Here is a 6,000-nt window from a genome sequence, read left to right as displayed (position 1 = left end):
TTCGTCACGATGGTTCCAGAACACAATCCTTCCTCAGATCAGGCCAGCCCTCACGTATAGTGTTTGCAAGAGTGACCATTTGTGGATCTGATTCACATGCGATTCTGAGTTTTCCCAACTTGCGAGAACTTACAGGTAAGCTAGACATTATGGTGTGCACATGGACTTCCATACCTTCTGAAACGCTGGGAAATGTGTCGGGCATAAACTTTCTCGACAATGTGTCTGCCACAGGTATCTTTTTACCCGGGACATGTCTGACTGTAGCATCATTCTTTGTAAACGAGCTGGCGCTATGGCCAATGATTTTTTGAGAATAGAATCAAGTGGTTTGTGGTCCGATTCCACGTCAATATGTACTGTAGACATAGGTACTATAGACATACCGACGGAAACGCTTAAGGCGAAACAACATAGCGAACATTTTCTTTTCTATTTGTGCATAGTTGACCTCTGTTGGGGTCAAGGACTTGGACGCAAATGTGACAGGTCTCCCTTTCTGTAACAGGGTAGCACCTAGCTCGTACTTAGAAGCATCTACCTGTAGTGTAAGTGGTTCGATGGGATCATAGTAGGCTAACACAGGACCTGGACTTTGTGTGATGAGATCTTTGACCTTTTGGAAAGCATCTATCTGGGGGTGTTGCCAAGTAAACTCTATCTCGCGTGGTAACAAGAGTCTTAATGGCCTCGTAATCTCCGAGAGATTCGGTGAAAGTTTAGCTAAATAATTGACCATTCCAAGAGTGGTCTCTAGCTCTTGCTTTCTCGCGAGGCGGCTCCTTGTCGCGCACTGCAGCAACTTTTGTCGTCGAAGATTGCAGATACACCGCTCAAGCCTTCAAAGCTTTCGTCAATTACTCGTTGAAATTCATCTTGGGCTGATTTGACACCAAAGGGCATCCGTAGGAAACGGTACCTACCGTAAGGTGTATTGAAAGTAGTAAGTAGCGAGGACGGTTTATTAGGTTTGATCGTCCAATAACCGGAACGTTCGTCAAGCTTTGTGAAAAAAACTAGCACCATTTAGGTCGGGAAGTATTTCCTCTAATGTTCGCATAGGGTAGTGTAGACGCTTACTTGCTCTATTAAGATCCTGCCGATCCAAACAAACGTTTAAGGCTTTCGCTTTGTCGAGTTGCGTTTCAGGTTTATTAACGGTTATGTCAGGTGGTTTGTCACGGTTCACAGCATATACTAGCTGTATGAGTTCAAGGTCAAGGCATGATTTCAGATCTAGTATGGGGGGTGGCAGTTTTCTCAGCTATGTAGAAATCTGCTGTGATACAACGACCTTTGTACTAACATTTGAGGTTACAGTGACCTTATGTTTTAATGGGAGTACCACTATAGGATGACAAGTGCTTATCAGATTTGGACAAGGTCAAAATTGCAGGGCAAATTTTGTGAAACACAACACTGGGAATGATATTTACCTGGGAACCAGTATATAGTTTAAATGTGACAGGGGTTGCTGTTTGGCCTACTTCAATGCTAGTAAATGCCTGATCACTAACATTCTTGTTAGAACTACAAGTTATAGTATCTACGACTCGGATCCATCATCATCTACATGATCTACCTAACCTCATTTACATTGACTGATCTACATTTAACTGCGAAATGATTCAATTTTTTACATTTCATGTGTTGTCTTCCTTTAGCAGGACAGGTTTCACTCTTCGTATGTTGTCTACCACAACTGTCACATGATCTGTTGTCTTGTTTGTCATCGTGTCCCTTGTACTGCTTGTCTCTGTATTTGTGAGTGCTGTCACGACGTCTGTCACTCTGTTGACGAACACTGTGTTTATGTCCATATTTTACATGCGAGTTGTTTCCCTTTGATACGGCATGTACTGGTACTGTAACAGCCTGGTCCTGGGACGATTCGGTCTTCATGGAATTTAATTGTTGCTGAGAGAATTCATAACTCTGGCCTATTTGTAGGGCTTTGTCAATGGTTAGTTCTTTACCTTCATTTATCAGTTTCTCTCTCACTTTTTGTGAGTTAACGCCGAAAACGATTCGATCACGAACCATTTCATCTGCATTGGGCTCATTATACGAACAATCTCTCACTGCTAGTTTGAGACGTGTTACGAATTCATCAAACGACGATGTACAATGTTATTGAATCTATATCTGGCAAAAACTGGGTTTGCTTTGGGCTGTACATACTTGTCGAAGCCATCGTAGTACGACTTTAATTTCTTTCCTTCCTCGTGGGACAAATTCCGTGTGTTGTAAATATCATATGTAAACTTTTATATCTATTGTTTTCATATTTCGTCAGGTACTGGATCATTTACAGTATGCTTTATATACAACTGATTGCTATGATTCATCATACTGGTACTACTTATAGTATTTCATATGGTCATGTTTTGAAATACTTAGTAATTAATCAGTTATTTTATACCTCGACAGTGTTATTTAGTCTTAAATCTTGGTCAATATTCATATGGAAACATTGATAATTTTCTATATACATGTATGTATGTAAGTATGTTTTATGCATGCCCACATAGCCATTATTATATATAGTTTTATAGCATAATGGTATAGTTTCTATGTATAATGTTATACCAAATATCATTATATAGTTTGAGCATTTTAGATAAAGTGTGCTAGTTTTGGAAGGTGTTTGCACAAGTATATCATTATTATTTTTCGTGTACATCTGTACTTCAGCAATGTCTGGTTCCAGCTCGGAGATATGGCCTATGGTGGATTGTGGGTAAGACATTGGTTCCACACTGAGACTATACTCGCCAGACTGCCTACAACATTGGTGCGCCAGCAAGCACGTAGGGGTCGGAGTGACAACATTTATTGGACAGAAAACTGGTATAATGCTTCGGCTACAGCTTGTGTCATACCAAGTCATCAGCAGATGATATCGAGTTGAAACCGTGGACCGGGAATGTTCGTTTTCCATGGTACTGGCGTCATTGAGACTTGTATTGTTTTCACTTGGACCAGACTGGAACAGACATTCAGTGCAATACGTCAGGGAGATACAACATCGGGGAAAGGCCATGAACTTTATATATATATTGTAGTTTCATTGTAAATATTCATCAGTGTGAATGAGTGAATGATCATATGTATGTGTATTACTGTGTAAATAAACTGTATATGTGTATATAGCTACACCACCGTTCTCCCACACTACACACTTAATGACGCATCCTAAGTCCAGACTTCCGTCAAAACCCGAAGTCATGTGTATACATCCAGATGAAATTTATTTAGGTCATAAATATTCCAAAATTAGTAAATATAAGTGTTGACAAGTATTAGTTTTCCAAAGAGCTTAGAGGGCTATACCAACAGCATTATTTATTAGTAAGCAGTAATAGTAAAGTTTGAGATAAATGGGTATGTAGAGGCTCGCGTAGTTATGCGGATAATTTATTTAAAAAATATATAATTTGGTGGTCAATGCGTCCACGAGCGGACAACTGTTAACCTGTTGGTCAGGTGGTATTGTGGAGTTTCTCTCATACGCATGTTGTGAACAAGGTTACGTCGCATAACTGCAGGATTATTCCTCAGTTGAGGACCGGGCCTTTTCAATGCCTGTTCACACCCTGTTACATAGTATATATATGTGATTTAGTGTAAATGCCCTAGCAGGGGCATCACTATCCAATGAGAAAGAAATAACATGAATATAGCATGCAACCAATGACTAGTACTACTTAGAATATAAGAATCAATAATAATTACAACGTAAGATAGCAGGTCACAATAATACCAGGACCGGATTGTCGGGACCAGCATACTTTTTTTAATGCTTTTTTTAAAAGTTATTGTGCAAGTTAGAACATTTTCTGTTATATAATTTAAAAGAAAACATTAATACTTACATATAAATAAGAAAATGAAAATTCCATTTGTTAATTTAGTGACCCAAATCCTGCCAGGACCAAAAAAACCATTACTAAAACCAGGACAGGGAAAACCGGGATCAAATATTTATTTTAAGTATTATTAACTCAATTTTAAAGCTTATTTCATGTAGGAAATACAAGAACACCATACTAAATGTATAAGTAAAATAAAAAGATATGTTTCAAATACTGTTTTTATTTGCTATTACGGCTTTTGTGATTTTGCCTTTTTACTAAAACCAGGACTGGTAATGTCAGGACCGGTATGTTTGGTTTGTTTTGGATTTCTGTTTTAAATCAGAATGCAATGTATATTTTTGATATAAACTTGTGTACATTTTTTCATGTCATATCAATTTTATGAAGGTAGTTGCATTAAAAAACATGAAAGAAACACATTAAAGCACTTGGTCTTGGTTTTCCGTCTGGTTCTATTATTATGACCCTGGTATTATTATGACCCTGAAATGGTTATGATAATTCGGAGCTCTCTGGTTTTATCCATTTCCGACCATAACCAAACAACAACGCCGCCGTGCGTGGAATAGCAGAACATTGTCCAACAATCATGTATGAACATTCGGATCTCTCTGACTTTATCTATCATATTTTGTTTGCAATTAATTTCCCCACTTGTACCTCTACGAACGGTGACATCACAGACATCAGGTAACCAATCACTGCTTGCAAAAAATGTTAGCGAGCCAATCAAAGTAGACAGATTATTTATATCCATGTGGAAACCTCTCAAAATGGCTGATACAGCGACCAACTCTAAAGCTACCGTCCTGGGATGGTAGCAAACATCTTTTAGTTGGCATGCATAGTTAATATGAATGCTTACTGAAAGAAGTTTAGGGCTTAGTTAACCCGTTAAGTGGTATGCACTTCAGTCCACATAATAGAAAAACAACATCTATTTTATTTACACAATGTTGGACAAATTCTTATTAGTTCCTTTATATTTTGGTCTAGTAGATAGAACACTGTTGGTGATTATATTTTGTTTATTTCGTTTTTCTGATTTTTCCATAAAAAAGGGCCCATAAGGTATGGATTTCTTTTCAGAAAGGATTATCATAGATATAGTAATACTGAAGAAATAAGTTTCCGAAGCGTAGTTATAATTTTTGGCAGTGGTACAGGGGTCCTTAACTGCAATGTATCCTTGTGCATTGCTTGTTTGTGTGTTTGAGTGGTTTTACGTCCGCTTCACCACCAAGTAGTTCGGTTGTATCCAGCAGAGGACCTTCCCGCGTACATCGAACACAACACAAGGGGATTCCCCTGGACGGTCCACTCGTAATTAACCTGAATATCGTAGTCGTGTTTGTTTCTACTTGTTTAATTATGATGTTAGACAAAAAAAATAACAATTCATAGCAACAAGATTTTTTTTTATATAATATATACTAAAAAGTGAGAATTTTTACTTTTAAATAATACTGATAGCTAAGTGAAAGACGATGTTTCATGTGTTCTCGTCCTAGCGAGAAGACACGAATAAGAGTTTAGGGGAAGCACCTTGTCACCCGTTTTAATTTACATCCTGCTCGATTGTAAACGTATTTAGACAAGAAAAAGGAAGCGATGGGAATTCTGCTAATACACTGATCAATATGCAGGTCAAAGAACCAGGTTAAAGAACACGATACGACCAGCCGATTGCACAAGCTGTACGTGAGTTTTTGAGTTACGCTACTAACACGCATTTTGATCTGCTGAACACTTAACCTTCGATAACACATTCTACCATAGCATCCCTTTTTGAATTTAATTTTTCTGTTTGTTCCGAATATTCACTTTGAAAGGAAAATGAAGTCAATATCAAATATAGGCATTTACGAAACACTCAGTAAGTTATATATATTTTAGTACCATCACATCCTTAGTTTTCTGTCCTAAATATAATTTTACTAATCCCGTTCAGATCTTTATCCCGTGTCCCACTAAACGATTACTCCAAAATTGTTCCCGTTGTCCTAACTGTGTACCGACTCCTTTCCTCCCAATAACAAACACACAAAGTCCGTCTCATTCCTATCTCACATGCCTTTAAAGACTAGTTCATTATTTACCTTTAACTTCGTACATCAAAATG

At 37.9% G+C, this 6,000-nt stretch overlaps 1 protein-coding gene across 1 annotated transcript in view; it reads left to right on the top strand.

The window, feature by feature from the left end:
• Window positions 1–5,454: 5,454 nt before the first annotated feature.
• LOC110442215 overlaps window positions 5,455–6,000 on the top strand; it is a 44,731-nt gene continuing 44,185 nt past the window's right edge. Inside the window, exon 1 of the mRNA XM_021485708.1 lies at window positions 5,455–5,579. The gene's annotated coding sequence lies outside the window, so the exon portion shown is untranslated. The remainder of the gene's footprint in view (window positions 5,580–6,000) is intronic.

The sequence above is a fragment of the Mizuhopecten yessoensis genome, unplaced genomic scaffold, assembly GCF_002113885.1.
Source record: "Mizuhopecten yessoensis strain PY_sf001 unplaced genomic scaffold, ASM211388v2 scaffold716229, whole genome shotgun sequence".
NCBI lineage: Eukaryota > Metazoa > Mollusca > Bivalvia > Pectinida > Pectinidae > Mizuhopecten > Mizuhopecten yessoensis.
Note: the sequence above shows the minus strand (reverse complement) of the source record. Positions and strands in the feature narration are given on the sequence as shown.